The 17110-nt window shown below is 34.4% G+C and overlaps 1 protein-coding gene across 4 annotated transcripts in view; it reads right to left on the bottom strand.

The window, feature by feature from the left end:
- The window catches only part of LOC143232056 (synaptic vesicle glycoprotein 2C-like), a 50250-nt gene extending 33658 nt beyond the window's left edge, over positions 1–16592 (bottom strand). The window contains exons 1-2 of one of the 4 annotated variants that reach the window (XM_076467081.1): positions 11078–11380; positions 1212–1376 (exon numbers count right to left, since the gene is read on the bottom strand). The gene's annotated coding sequence lies outside the window, so the exon portion shown is untranslated. Of the gene's footprint in view, positions 1–1211; positions 1377–6567; positions 6884–11077; positions 11381–16467 lie in introns of those variants that run through there. The other 3 variants (XM_076467080.1, XM_076467083.1, XM_076467082.1) reach the window with 3 other exon arrangements.
- Between the last annotated feature and the right edge of the window lie 518 nt (positions 16593–17110).

Here is a 17110-nt window from a genome sequence, read left to right as displayed (position 1 = left end):
ACCTCTTGGGCTACTCTTTTAACAACGAATAGTGAGATTGACCGAAACAGAATAATGCACACACTGCTGAAAGCGCAAGCATGTTTGGTGGGAAGGGGGAATTACAATCTGCAGCCCTCACACGGTGAGTCACGTACTCTAAACGCCAGCCCTAATATCATACATTCAAGCCGAATGTTTAGTAATAAGGAACTTTGGCAAACTACGAAAGAAATAAAAAAAGGACACATTGTTCCGCATACGAAAAACCTTTCATTTGTTGAAAACTTCTGTTTAGACTCATCATCAAGGTTGGGGGCTCACAATGCTGAAAACCAGGATTCAAAGCCCTTAATGGACGCAGCACAGATGACCCATTGTATAGCTTATGATTGACAAACAAACAAAACTTCACTATTTCACACTTTTCCCGACTTTTATGGGAATACAGACAGGCGTATAGACAAATAGATATAGTTATGATTATTTAAATACAGAACAGCGAAGCATCATTTATAACAATACAAAATATCTGTACATATTTGTGTGGAATGACAACGATTTCACCAGGTAGGTTCTAATAAAATTGTAAAGATTGTAAGCAACAATCTACAAGCTAACGCAGTGTTATGAGATGGTGCTACTGTTCGACTGTACTGGCAGTGTTATGATTTTTGTTTTTTATGGAAAGTTGTGTATTGACTTTGAAAACGACGTGTTCAGAGTTATGGCCGTATACATTAGATTTCGAAACGAATTTATCGGCACATGAAACACTTATTATGATGAAAATTACAGAACAGAACAATACTATACACCCCTTATTCAGACACACATAAATCCATTAAATAAATTATACATAATTGTATATCTTGTTTTTTAGAATGCCTAACATAAAAGTAATCAACGTTGTTAAGCGCACTTATCTTTCGTCGTAGTATACCTTAACATGTAGAAGGAGAAATATAACATTATAGAAAGAAAATGGTATCAGCTGATTTATTATTCTTTATTTTTCACATTAAGATTTATGTTTAAGTTTTTTAGATAATATGACTAAATTCCTCATGGCTTAACATAACATTTTTAATGCTGTTATGCCAGTTTCAACATACTCTTTTGCACGTGACCTATAATTTAAATTATAAGTCCAGTAGTCAATACTTATATGAAAAGTTATTCTTGAATTGGTTGAATATGCCAAAAGTTCCTGTCACACCAAACATGCTCACCCTTTCAGCCGTGGGGGTGTTATAATGGTACGGTCAGTCCCACTATTCGTTAGTAAAAGAGTGGCCCAAGAGTTGGCGGTGGGTGGTGATGACTAGCTGCCTTCCCTATAGTCTTACACTGGTAAATTATGGATGGCAAGCGCAGATAGCTCTCGTGCAGCTTTGCTGAAATTCAAAAACAAAAAACCAAATATGTCAAAAGTTAAGGAACTATAATCTAATTACAAATATGTACAATTTTAGTACGTCATAATATTATTGCACAATATATCGGATCCCAAACGATATTTTATGTCTCCGATCTTGCAAATTCATGAAATATAGGTAGCTGTGTCAAATTGACTATAAAATATATTCTAGGTATGTGTTATGCATATAAAATAGGCCTGTCTCAATAACCACCTAATGACTCAGCAGTAATTCTGCAGGTTTTTTACTTTAAAAAAATCTGGTTTCGATACTCGTGGTAGGCTTTGAGTTTTACAACAATCAAACCACCTAAAACTCGTAACCGTGAAATAAAATTAAAAAAAAAAAACAACCCTTAAAGAGCCGACTTGACACAATCGCATAGCATCGTCTAACTCTTCAGTGCATCATTAAAATTAGCCTGGCATGGCCAAGCGCGTAAGGCGTGCGACTCGTAATCTGAGGGTCGCGGGTTCGCGCCCGCGTCGCGCTAAACATGCTCGCCCTCCCAGCCGTGGGGGCGTATAATGTGACGGTCAATCCCACTATTCGTTGGTAAAAGAGTAGCCCAAGAGTTGGCGGTAGGTGGTGATGACTAGCTGCCTGCCTTCCCTCTAGTCTTACACTGCAAAATTAGGGACGGCTAGCACAGATAGCCCTCGAGTAGCTTTGTGCGAAATTCCAAAACAGACAAACAAAACAAGCATCATTAAATAATATCAGTAGTATGGTGTTATTAATAATAGTTAGTTTTCAATCGAAATTGAAGTAATAAAGTAATAGCGTTGACTTATAATATTATTCGGGATTCATGTAAAGCAACTTACAAATTACAGCTGCCATAATTTAAAATACCCAGAGAAAGCAAAATAAGACCATAATGAATCTAGCTTATAATTGGAAATTTTATTCAAATCTCTCTTATGTAAGACTATGCTACGTCTAAACAGGTCACAACATTTAAAAAAAAAATTGACATAGAGTTACACGCAAACTGAGCTGGTCCTTCTATTTTCAGACTGTCATATTAACATAATTATTAACCAGTAATGAACAATAATTATTTGAGGAGTATTTGTACAAAATATCAGCTTCTAGCGGTAACTGAAATAACCAAGCATAAGAAAATCTTACTCAAACCAACCTTTTACCTGTATATCAAGATTCAAACTACCGAGCATCATGTAAAGACTGTAAGCAACAACTTATAGGCTAATGTAGTAGCTACAGGATGGCGCTGTTAATCTCTCCTATTGGCAGTGTTGAAAATTTTTAGGGTAGTTATATTTCAACTGCTTTGAAAATGACGTGCTTAGAATTTCGTTATGGGAATCGAACATTAGTTATTCTTAATTAAAGTTATTTATTGAAAGTTAAGAAATTACCTTAGAGTAATTATGTTAATGGCATGCCAGAATATCGGGTTAAACAAGAAGATATTCTTATTAAAAGCAAGGTTTTGCTTCAAACAAAATTTCCGAGGGTCGCGGGTTCGAATCCCGATCTCACCAAACATGGTCGCCCTTTCAGCCGTGGGATCGTTATAATGTACGGTCAATCCCACTATTTGTTGGTAAAAGAGTGGCCCAAGAGTTGGCGGTGGGTGGTGGTGACTAGCTGCCTTCCCCTCTAGTCTTACACTGCTAAATTAGGGACGGCTAGCGCAGATAGCCCTCGTTTATTGTTCAACCATTATCACATTTATATTGTACTTAAAAGTGAAAATGTATCAAGTTGTTATAGCAATAAATAAGGCCGTAGTTAAAATTAACCTGAAATATGGCTTTCTTCTCCGTGATGACGAGAAAACCCATAAAAAATTTTCTCAATCCACACCAGCCGTTTTCACATATATGTAGCTTTCTTCTGCTACCTGAAGAATAAAACTAAAATCGTTTCCTGTAACAACTCTTGGTTTGTTTGTTTTTGAATTTCGCACAAAGCTACTCGAGGGCTATCTGCGCTAGCCGTCCCTAATTTAGGAGTGTAAGACTAGAGGGAAGGCAGCTAGTCATCACCACCCACCGCCAACTCTTGGGCTACTCTTTTACCAACGAATAGTGGGATTGACCGTCACATTATAACGCCCCCACGGCTGAAAGGGCGAGCATGTTTGGCGCGACGTAGATATGAACCCGCGACCCTCAGATTACGAGTCGCACGGCTTAACACGCTTGGCCATGCCGGGCTGTAGCTCTTGGTGTAAATACGAAAATAGATGCTATTACCAGTTACACGGCAGCATTAATATTTTGGAAACAAAATATTTTAAAGTTATGTAGTGGCTTGCCTTCCCCGCTTTGGTATATTTATACAGAAGTTACTTTTTCTAACACACCGAATATGTTAGTTTTAAGATTCCAAAATATTGTTCTGAGCTATAACTTTAAAGTTTTAATTTGTTTCTTAGCTGATGAAAATTGCGGGTCGTAATGATGACTAATAAAGCCAGATTTACACACAAATAAAAAAATTAATAACGTAGGCCTATAAAGTTCTAGAGATTTAATGTCAAGTTTCCAGTAAATTTAAAGGTAAATTATAAATACAAAGTTCGGGGAAGATAGAGAGATGTTTCCAGCCAATAGAGTGAATCAATCAATTTTTTAGTGAATTATTTTGATCTGTATTAACTATTGCATATATTGTGTTAATTTGTATAAATTGATTTTTTTCATTGTTATAGTACAGTTAGTACAATTGCAAATGTTGCCTACAACTTATCAGTGCTTAAGTTTGTAAATTGTTAAAAGAGAAAATAAACTAACTTGACATCATTACATGGACCAGAAATTAGATTATTTTCACCTGTTAATTTAAAATAAAATACCAATAAAGCAATAATTCTACGACAGTACAGTTGGAAACAGTGTTTAAATTCATAAATTTGTATAGCTGAATATATTTGATCATCGTGATTCGAATGTGGATTGTTTTAGAGTAAATCCACATTGAGCTATCTGCGGTGTCCACCGCGGGAAATTGAACCCAGATTTTAACATTGGAAGTCCATAGAATTACTGTAGTCCCACTGAGGGGCTGGAGTATGAATAGCCTGTACTTTTACACAAAATATTTAGGATATATCGCTAGCTGTCCCTAATTTAGCAGTATAAGACTAGAGGGAAGGAAGCTAGTCATCACTACCCACCACTAACTGTTGGACTACTCTTTTCCAACGAATAGTGAGATTGACCATTACATTATAACGCCCCCACGGCTAAAAGTGCGATGGATATTCGAACCCGCGATCCTCAGATTATTACGAATTGAGCATCCTAGCCACCTGTCCATACCGGGCCGTCGTGTAAAGACACTAAGCAACAACCTATACGCTAATGCAGTAGCTACAGGATAGTGCTACCATTCTCTTCTACCAGCAATGTTGCGAATTTTTTAGGTTAAGTTATATTTCAACTTATTTGAAAATGATGTGCTTAAAATTTCGTCATGGGAATCAAACATTAGTTATTCTTAATTAAAGTTCTTTGTCGAAGGGTAAGAAATTATTTTAGAGTAATTATGTTAATGACATGTCATAAAACCAAACTAAAGAAAAAGATGTGCTAAATAAAAGCAAGCTCCTGTTACTGGACAAGATTTATGTATGCCAGGTGCATTTATATGTAAACTTGGCTTTATTAGTGCTGTCATACTTGGGATTTAAATCCAAGTTTGCTCCTTTGAAAATAACGTTTTAGAGAAACTTAAACTTTATTTTTAAACTTGTTTATGTTTTGGTTTAATATTAGCCTACAGCGTTTAACGTTGATTTTAGAGTTTGTTAGAGTGATTTACTTTGATCTTAAAATTGCGAAATTTAATTGTTATGTTGAGGTTTCACAGAGGTTAAAGTGTACTGTATTGATGTAACATCACTTTTTAGTTGAGACCATTAACAGTCCTGGTCCTCTTATTGAAAGAAAAAGTGCCAATGGCAATGGAAGAAAAACCACCAACTGAACAAGTTACAGCAATGTTTTAATATTATACGCCGGTGCGAGAGGGTATTGCTATAAATAATGCAATGTAAAGGTACTACCAACAAAATGTTCCAATTTTGGTGTTGGAGTATTCAGCAAGTACTGAATTTTAATGAAAAGGGTAAAAGTGTCAAAGATAACAACAAAGGCAGCTTCAGGAAGACCAGCTTTCAGAGGATCCCAAGGCTATGTTATTTTCAAAAATACACTTTCTGTTACTATAAAAAGGGATCACAAAACAGGTTCGTCTCTTTCAGAACATTAATTTAACCTGTGGTTAAAAATATAATGGAAGATCATTATGAGTGAACAAGATCACAGTTACTCGTGTAAACTTCTGCTCTCGAGAAACGGAACTTGTTTCTTCAGTGTGTCTTTCAGGAACTTGCAGATGTTCTATCACAAAGAACTGAAGAATTCTTGTAGTCAAAAGTGAAATCACAGGTTATTAAGCTGGTTTTACTGAATTCTTTATTTTGTTCTATTCAACCATTGAATACATACATGTATATATATATATATATATATATATATATATATACAAAGTTCCATTTTTTTGTCCAACCCCTGTAAATACTCAACTACTTAGGAAAGAAATGGTTGAATGTGTTTAAAAACACACAAAAATAGAATTAAAATATATTTCACAAAATAGAAAAACATTAATGATCAATATGATGCATAGTCTTTTCCTATACCAACAATGCCCCCCACTAGTACAGCGGTATGTCTACGGATTTACAACGCTAAAATCAGGGGGTTAAATTCCCCTCGGTGGACTCAGCAGATAGCCCGATATGTCTCTGCTGTAAGAAAACACACACATCCACACACCCTATACCAACAACATGTGTGAATTATAATCTTAAAATAAAATATAAACTGGATTGTTTATGTAAGCATATACAACTCACCTTTCGAAGACTTATGAATCATAAAAATAAACAATTGTTGATTTAAAAACATTCGTGTCATAAATGTTTAAATAACGTATTCACACATTTCAATATCTATTTATTAATCACAACGATAGGCATCAAAGTGGATATCCTAATTGGAAATAATGAATATACTAACTAAAATTTTGGTAATCGTAATACCTATTATTCACGAGATTTAGAAAGGAACGTAGAAATATAAAATAGCAAAGGAATCAATAAATCAAATAGATATGTGATCGTTACCTTCAGAAATTCAATCGGTTCATGACGAACATGTTAGAGCGTTTGGTTGAACAGCCATTTTATTGAATATCGAGATTTACACTTGCTACTCTCGCACAGGCAGACGAAAAAAGTAAAAGCGAAGCGTTGGAGACCTAATTAACACTTCTTCACGCAATAGTAGGGTTAGCGGTAGAAAAAACAACATTAAAAATCGTATATACAAGGGTATAATTATATATTTACCAGGCAAACTTAATTAGCAACGTAAACTAAGCTGTATTACCGCTGAATGTGAAGTGGAACAAGAAATCGCACACGTATGTGAGATAAAGTTATGAACAGCTGCGCAGCACATGTTGAGCGTACCTGGTAAATGTGGTAATCAACTTTCCTTCTAAAGCACCACGTACTGACTGGAAAAATATTTTGTTGAACCAAGTTGAAAATTAAACAACCACCTGTTCATAGCTTCTTACGTTGAGCTATCATCGAATTAAAATATCATTAATTATAGAACATCGAATCTGTTAAAACTGTACACCGAAACACATGTTTACATGGCGTAACTTTTAATTGAGAATAAAAATTATTTATTTAAAGAAGAAATTATCAATAAAATCTGTATATTTTGATGGAGGTGTTAGACCATAATTAGAAAAATAAGAAGCATCTTTGCATTCGTTCAATGTAACCACAGATGCGCGGATTCGTCGCAGCTAAAACTTTAATATTTGGCTACCGTTTAGGACAAAATGTTTGCAAGTTTTGTAACAAATAAAATAACTATTATAAAGAGTGGAATACCAATGTACTTAACGCTATTATATCAAACATCTACATATGTAATTTGTATAATGGGACATGTTCTATGGGCATCATGAACTATTTATTAGACAGTTCCCAATGAGATTACAATTTGGAGACTGCTGACCATGGTAATCTTCTAACATCCTTCTGGTAAAGGTGATCCTGTACAATATGCGCGCTATCGACAGTGGCAACTGTCGTCCTGGGACAAAAGATTATTACTAAACCTTGCCTTGGCATATGGTATCAATTTCGTCTCCATGCTATGCCCGTAGGAGGCACCATTGATGTTTCACTGGAAGATATGAAGAGCAGTTTTACCACCATGATGAATAGCTTCCAAAACCTGTACTGCACCACCTCCTCTGTTTTCTGTAGAAAAGACATTTTCTCTCATCGATTCTCCAGGTAAACGATGAACGTGAATCCTGCTATCAATTTAAGAAGCTAGAGGACTTATATAAAAATATGACATGTTGCAACTGTCCTAACTGTAAGTTCACATGCTGTTTTTCCCAAGTAACATGGTTATGATGATGAATTCTGGTTAATTTCGAGTTACAGATAACCCATCTTCTAAAACAACCTTATCTGGATACTCTGCGATATATGTTATCATATTATTCCTGTCATAAGATGTTTCAGAACTTCTGTTGACCTTCACGTGTTAACCTGATCAAACACGATCATCTCGGACATTAGTTTTTCAGCGTTTACTAGTAGACTTTCCTGTAATCCGATGACGTTTCAGGATGCTCGATACAGTACACTGGAGGAGGGGTGCCCTACTGTTCTAGCAATATCCGTTTGCTTCGTACAATTTCCGAACAGTCGAACAGTTTGATGCCCTATAACTTTTGGCATGTGACGCGGCATGATTCTACACAAAGAATAGGGAAAATGTCCAACAAAGCGTTCATCTGTTTCAGATGTAAATAGTATCAACTTGGGTTAATCTTCGCCGTGTGCTAAACGTAAGACAATGGCCATTCTATAGATCTTGGTCATGCTTTTGTGTTATCTCTCCTCTGAAGTGTGGGCTACACCCCACTGATGAAACGATAGTAAGGTTTGTACAAGTTAGTAAGTGTGTATGATGGAGCCTTGAATTTATTGGTAGAGAGCTTTAAACCAAAAACAAGGCTTCAGCTTAAAATAGTCAGATAGCTGTCTAGACTTCTTTGCAACTTACTGAATATACAGAGAAATGACCTTCTGCAAAACATTTTCTGCTATATTTTCATTTTGTTTTGATACTAAAGTGCTTTATTCGTTTCGAAGTAAAACGATTGTCCAGCCATTGTTCCTTTGGTCAAATTTGACATTTGAATTGTTTACCTGTCGTTTTTAACTTTATGTGGAAATACAACACAAAAATAAACTCATTTATTAAAACAGATCTAATCCAAAAATACTTCTGCTCAAACATTGCGTAAAGCTCAATATGAAACATTCATTGTTGGAAATAACCTAACTCGAAACACTTAATAAAAATTATAGTTGGAAAAAAAAGTATAAATCGTAAAATAATTTCAGATTAGTTAGTTTTCCACAGCACCTGAAAATAGAAATAGCTAGATTAAGGAGAGTTATAAACATTAAGAATGCCCTTTTCTGGTGAACTGGTTCAGTTTATAAGTCACCGTATTTACAGTTGTTAAACTCAAACTATTATTACGGTGTAGATACTGAAAGCCAGCGAAACATTAAAAACTTATAAGTCAGAATTTGTGATAAAATGTTTTATTATAAATGTTAAGCCAATTGAAATTGATATTATTTATTAAGTATTCTAAAGTTCATGTAGAGCTATTAATATTCGATTTAATTTCAATAGTATTCTTTTACCTTGGACGGGCGTTTTTTTTTTTAATTTCACGCAAAGCTACTCGAGGGCTATCTGCGCTAGCCGTCCCTAATTTAGTAGTTTAGGGCTAGAGGGAAAGCAACTAGTCATCACCACTCACCGTCAACTCTTGGGCTACTCTTTTACCAACGAATAGTGGGATTGACCGTCACATTATAACGCCCCACGGCTGAAAGGGCGAGCTTGTTTGGTGTGATGCGAACTCGAACCCGCGACTCTCAGATTACGAGCGTCTTAACCACCTGGTCATGCCGGACCAAACCCATTCATACAAGGCAAATAAGAAACATACTTCTATATTCTAAATAGGGGAATGAAATTAATTAATGGTGGTATTTATCTTAAAATGATTTTATTTCACAATTTAGATTACTTGATTGGTATTAATTTTCGAAAGTGGCCTCCAGTACTTTTTGATGCATATTGTATCGAAAGTTTCAACTCTTGTTATAACAGTCTTATGATAAGCATCTCAATCACGTCCTCTTATTTTTCATTTCTGAGAAAACGGTTTCAAAGATCTTAACCTGTTCTCTTAAGACAATCTTTCTGTCCTAGGTATCCTTTTCAACAGTTCAACGTTAAAGTAACCAGTTTTTTAAAGGTGGCTTAATCAGTGAAATTAAAACCTGGACGTAAAAGTACATTACTAGAGGAATTTTCCAGCATCAAGTGGTAGTGCTAGGCATAGGCGGTCTTACCTATTTTTTAAACTGGGCAATTGCTCAGGGCCTCACACATGGAAAGAACTCACAGTGCTATGCCTTTTAATCTACTTCCGAATTTCCTTATAATCATGGGACCCTATTTACTGAATTCTGTCTGAGACTCCGGAATGACTAAGGCCACTGCTGGTGCTAGGTTTATATACATATCAATAATAGTTGACTATAAGTCTTTTATAATAACTGTAATTATTCTTCTGGCCTCTTTTATCGTATAAAAAAATTCCAGTGATTGTATAAGATGTTTAAAGAAAGATTTTCTAACAATGTCTTTTGTACGTAAGGAATGTTCATGTGTAATACGAAGCTTCTTTTGAATGGCAGGGTATTATAAAGTATATGTTTGACAAGATACTGCACCAAACACTTTTCATATTTTTTATCCTTTACTCTCAGTTACTGGATTTAGGTTTCCAGTGAAGTAAAAAAAGAAGCAGCCTATATCAACCAGTCTTTGAATAAGAACCTGATTTTGTTTTCTTCACTCATAATAATATTTTTATTTATGTAAATCAGATAAGATAGATATCAAATAAGAATAAAATAGCTAAAATAGTTTTAATAGTAATTGCAAAATATATAGATGTGGGAAAACTTTCAGAAAGGGGAAGGTTTGAGAAAAACCTTTGAGATAAAGAGATAACTATCTCTTTATTTCAATAATTGTTTATTTTTTCATATAAAATGGGAAGACACTGGTAATTACAAAGAATGTGCAACACTTTAAAAATAACAAAGAATTTTAAGATAATTTAAAACTCTTTCGTTCCCTGCTAGTACAGCATTAAGTCTACGGATTTACAACGCTAAAATCAGGGGATTCGATTCCCCTCGGTGGACTCAGCAAATAGCGTGATGTGACTTTGCTATGAGAAAGCACACATACATCTTTTTTATCATTATTTATAAATGTGAGATTTATGTCTTATGTGTATACTCTAAAAACATTTGTTTTAAATGTCAATATTTATTTAGAAGAATGCAATGTAAACACAATTTTATTATTATGAGCACAATACAGCAAAGTACTTATAAGTGAGTAATGATAAAAATATACTTACTATGTATTTATTTTAACCTGTTAGTTTGGATTAATCAGTACAAATTATGATAGTGCAGATAATTTTACCTGTATATGCATAAAATAATCCTTATACAAGCAGATTCACATTAGTGGTTTCATCTTTTGACTTTATCAATTACCCGGAACTAAATCTATCAGGTTTTCATGGATATATGTGGACAGGGATTCTTTACAGTAGGTATCTGCGACTTGTTGGCGATAAATTCGAACAGTGAACAAACATCACACAGTCCACTTGTTTTAAAATAATATATTCAAAACAAGTCAAGCATATGTGCAAAAACTCGATATAGTTTTATCCAGTGCTTTAAATAGCTGTATCCTATTCGTCAAAAACCACACAGGCGGGTTCAGTTACTTCAGAACATCCTTTGACAAGACAAATTATTCTCCTTTATCTTTGTTGTTGCAATACCACTGTGAAACTTACTTTAGATATAGCTCGTTGTAACTAAACTAACTACCACGCAGTCTCACTTCACTTTGACTAGCTTAACTTGCTGTATACGCACGTATAATAAGCAACAGAAAAATCTAGAGCTATCTAGTCCTCTAGTACCAAATATATTACACATAATGAATAAAATTTGGAAGCTTCGACTAAAATGACGTCAACTATATTACAAAGAGTTAGTACAGCAATTAAACTGTATAACACGTACAACTCGTACAGTTATGTAACAAAATATGTCATAACTATCGATTTTAAGATAATTATCTTTTATTACACTTGTTATGAAAACTAAATAATCATTAAACATTAAATCACTAATAAACTTAATAATAACTCTTAAACTTAACAGTCTTACATATCCAGCAAAATGTTGCTTTTCCAATACTTATTCTGCATATAAAAACAGTTGATAAATTACCGAAACATTTATAGATCTCATTTTATAGGGAAATTTTAATTAACTATTTGTTTAAGATAATTTTTCATAGATGTTTTTATAAATTGGTTGATATAACGTGTCTTTAATCAGTCTCCAGGTGTCACCTTTATTTTACTTAAACACCTAAGTATAGTTTTAAATATACATATATTTAGTCACTTCGAAATTAAAATATTCCTAACACCTTTTCATATACACTCTCACCATCGGCTGCATTGTACCAGAAACGAGACATTTACAATAGTACATACAGAAATAAACATTTTCGAGAAAACCGGATGACCTTCATGATGCCACTAAACTCCCTCTACATACATCACTCGTTCTATTGCACCACCACTACAAGTTTGCCCCTGAAGAAAAAAGGTCTACCTTTCGAAAGCGATCGGATATAGGATTTTTACTTCATTTCAGTTAACTGATTTAGTCTTTCAAAAGAAAGAAATAACTTCTTTAAGTTTTTATAGTTTATGTCGTGTTCCACGTAACCAATTTCATGTAATTGATGAGTTCATACCACTTATTATTTTATATATCTAGTGTTTTATTATTGTTCATCTTTAAATCCAAAAGAGTTTGCATTTTGAAGAAAAATTATGATGATTTAATGTATTAAGTTTAAAAGTAGCACTTCTTGTCATTTCTGAGTTATGCTTTTAAGAAAGTAGGGTGTTCAGGTTATTTGATGCCCACCAGAACCAAGCATTTACAAAATGCAGGTTCTGTAAATGTTATGCAGAGTAATATTTCAATAATTAAATACAAATACACAATTGTAGAAATTAACATTTTTATTAATACAAATAGAGAAGACTTTGTTTTATGCAAACTATCCAGTATAAATATACAAGAGAAAGAATCCCCCAACTTGTACTAACTTAAACAGATATCTGTGCTACACCCCAAAGATTAGATAAAAATATAGGGTTAAGCTGTTACAGGTTTCCTTTATAGTACGTAACTTTTACCTAAACAACAGGACTGATGTATATTTACAACACCCTCGTACATCTGGTTTACCAGGAATATGCTGTACTATATGTTGAACAAATGTATGAAAATTTATCCAAGAGTTAGATTAATATACCTTTATTAAGATAAATTTTATATTTATTATGAACGGGTAACGTATGATTATATTAATATCCTCACAAAAACTAACAGAAAGACAGCAAGCACCTTACAACATTTTTTGTTATCAGATTCTAATGATATCCATTTGAATATCATTTGATACCTGTACATTTCACTGAACTTTGTATAAACTATGATTTAGTTTTATTTCTGCAGTTACCATTTTATGAACTTCTAAATCGCAAATGTAATGATATTTTATTTTTAATTACACACTATTATATTCTAATGAATGTAGTTTTATTTTACTAGACAATGACTAATTATGCTAACCATGATTCATTCGAAATTTTAATCAGTCAGAAAGAATCTATATAGAAAATAATCCTGAAAACGGCTATAATACAGAAGACAGAGAGGCTGATATATACATAAACGTTGTTGTTGTTTCCTGAAAGAATGACTTTTTTGTTATTTAATAAACTTAATACAAACAATAAAAGATATAGCAATAAATTGTTAACTGCACTCGTAAAATGAAACATTGTTCTCGATAGACGTCGAAATTATGCTCCATTTGTCGGAGATTATCCCAGGATTTGGAATAATCAGTTCAAACTTTCTATTTCTAAGAAGAAAGGAATTAGTTTGCTATTTGTTTCAAACATTTCCGTCACTTTACGTTAATAAAAAAAAATCTGCTTTATGTAATAGTTAAAACATGAAACACCTAATGTGTATTTGAGTCCACTAATTTTGAAAATTTTGTTTCATTTATATTATAATTAATTACTGATATGATAAACAATATCAAATATATATTATTCAACAAACCGTTATCACATTACGATTGAATTTAACCATGATATTATTTTGCACAATAATAAAAGGTAAGAAAGGTTTATAACGTTAAAATATCGGTTTCGACACAGATAACCCATTCTATAGTTTTGTGCTTAACTAAACGCAAATCAAAAATGAGGGTGACATCTTCTTCTTCCTAGATATAAAATCATTCAGACTAGTGTTGGGTGGTGGATCTGAGTGATCAAGAAACTAGTTATTTTCCGACGCTCTCTCTCTAACTTGGTATAAAACAGCCATTAAGCAGAGTAAATTCTAACTACACAACAATCAGGAAGGATAGATTAAACAAACACGACATAAACAGAGGAATCATGTTGTTATACAAAAACAATCTATCAGTTACAGAAACAAAAATGAGCAGCAGTAACTAAAATAAATAACTGATATTCTGTTAAATAATCTTTCAAATGTTGCAGTAGCAGGAATATAGGCCCGGCATGGCCAGGTGGGTTAAGGCGTTCGACTCGTAATCTCAGGGTCAGGGTTCGAATCCCGTCTCACCAAAATGCTCACCCTTTCAGCCATAGGGGCGTTATAGTGTGACAGTCAATTCCACTATTCGTTGGTAAAAGAGTAGCCGAAAAGTTGGCGGTGGGTGGTGATGACTAGTCTACCTTCCCTCTAGTCTTACACTGCTAAATTAGGGACGGATATCACAAATAGCCCTCGGATATCTTTGCGCGAAACTCAAAAACAAACAAAAAAAAACGCAGGAATATATTGTTCCCATATTAAATATACAGATATAAACCTACTTCGCAACATCCTTTCCCATGACCAAAATACAATTGTAACAGGTAATCTGAACAGCTAACATACGAACTTTGGATGTAAATCCACTAATACAAGCAGAAGACAATTACAATTAATATATACTAATAATACCACTAAATTCCTTAAGGAACATAAGGCCGCAAACGCTGCAGTTTCATGAACAGGCTGGTTTTTAAGTGAGTAGGTTGTTTGCCTACCGCACAATCCCCAACTTGGAGGACAATTTCTCAGCCCAACGAGGGGAATCGAACCCCTGATTTTAGGGTTGTAAATCCGGAGACATACCGCTGGACTAGCGGGGGCCACAATTACAATTACATAGATGAAAATAACATAGCCCTATTAAACGACGATATGCCAGTACTACTTATGCCACAAGTACAAGTGATATACTGAACATCTGCCTCACTTCATACAACAATAGTCAGAAGTAAGTGAAATTTAATGTGGGAAAAGATGTTGACAGTGATCAGCTACCAGTATGATGTGTCTTCGATCTCGCTCCTCATAAAGATCTCACCTACAAAAAAGATAAATTTGACTATAAAAAAGCAAATTGGCAAAAATACCAAAAACAATTAGACAACATGTTACCAAACAATATTAAGCACACAGCCAAGAAACAATCAGAAATTGACAGCTACAGTCAAATAATCACGGAGTGTCTTCAAAAAGCAGCAAATAATACAATTCCAAAGCAACAACAGAAAACTAAAAACAAGACATGGAAACCAAACAAACAATTGATAACACTAATCAAAAAACAACGAACACAATTTATGGCAACAAGAGATAAAGAAATAAAAACACAAATTAATAGTATAAGAAACAAAATCAGAGCAAAAATTAGATTGTTTTTGTTTGTTTGTTTGTTTTTTGAATTTCGCACAAAGCTACTCGAGGGCTATCTGTGCTAGCCGTCCCTAATTCAGCAGTGGAAGACTAGAGGGAAGGCAGCTAGTCGTCACCACCCACCGCCAACTCTTGGGCTACTCTTTTACCAACGAAAAGTGAGATTGACCGTCACATTATAACGCCCCCACGGCTGAAAGAGCAAACACGTTTGAAGCGACGGGGATCCGAACCCGCAACCCTCGGATTACGAGTCGCACGCCTTAACGCGCTTGGCCATGCTGGGCCCAGAAATTAGATTGTTAAAACAAGAAAAATGGGATAACATAAGTCAGAAGTTAGTGAAAAACAGACTCAAGAAAGTTTGAGTCACACCTAAAAAAAACTTACCAATGTAGAATCCACAAGAAAATACCCAACACTAGAGCATAATAACACCTTGGCGCATACAAACAAAGAAAAGGCCGAAGCTTTCAAACAACAACTACAGAACACTTTCAAAACACATAACGACTCAGATATAAACACTTATTTTTACAAAGGTAAACAATCATGTAACAAAAACACAGAACTATACAAACCACTTTTCCCAGTCAACATAAACAACAATAGCATTAACATCATAAACGACTACAATAACTTATTGCTATCCAAAAATATCACAATCCAAGGACTTAAACAAGCAGTAAAAAACACAAAAAACAAATCACCAGGAGATGACGGCATACAAGCCATCCTCATCAGAAAAGGCACTCCGAAATTATTTGACCACGTAATAGAAATCTATAATTTATCATTTTACTCTGGTTACATTCCAGTTTCTTGGAAGAAAGCCAATATATTAATGTTCCATGAAGAAGGAAAGACAGCCAATAAGCCAAACAGTTATCGACCAATCAGCCTGACTAGCTGTGTAGGCAAAATTCTTGAATAGTAATAGACTCTCCACATTCTTTGAGATAACATCAAAATTACCTGAGGAACAGCTTTAACAAAAGAGAATGCACCGTCACTTGATTTCTTGACATCGAGTAGGCATTCGACACTGTATGGCATAATGGCTTCCGGTTCCGTGTGACTGAAATGGGAACACCGCGTGGAATTATTCGCTTGCTCTCGAACTTTTCTGGAAAACAAGAAATGTAGAGTGAACGTTGAGGGAACATTCTCGGAGTTCTTCACTCCGGAAGCTGGCGTCCGTCAAGGAGGGTAGTCAGCCCTATACTCTTCATTATGTATGTGAACAATATGTCACTTAAGGATCCAAACCATGGATACTCATCACAGTTCGCTGATGATGTAGCAATGTGGAAAAGTGCCTCAACACCAGCAATAGCAGCCACAAATATACAACCACAATTAAATAGAATATGCGAATACAATAAAAAATATAGAATCAAGATAAACACAGCAAAAACCCAGCCAGTGGTATTTACAAAGTTAACAAAACACCAAAAAGTACAACCATAGATTTATATGACTGGAACACTTCTTCAGACTACTGGGTCCTCAATTTTTTTAGGATTAACTTATGATTCGAGACTAACATGGACAAGCCATCTAATTAATATAAAAACTAAAGTCTTGTGAAGAAGAAACTATACTACGAGTCTAACTG

The sequence above is a fragment of the Tachypleus tridentatus genome, chromosome 11, assembly GCF_004210375.1.
Source record: "Tachypleus tridentatus isolate NWPU-2018 chromosome 11, ASM421037v1, whole genome shotgun sequence".
Classification (NCBI taxonomy): domain Eukaryota; kingdom Metazoa; phylum Arthropoda; class Merostomata; order Xiphosura; family Limulidae; genus Tachypleus; species Tachypleus tridentatus.
This window is presented reverse-complemented; position numbering and strand designations above follow the sequence as displayed.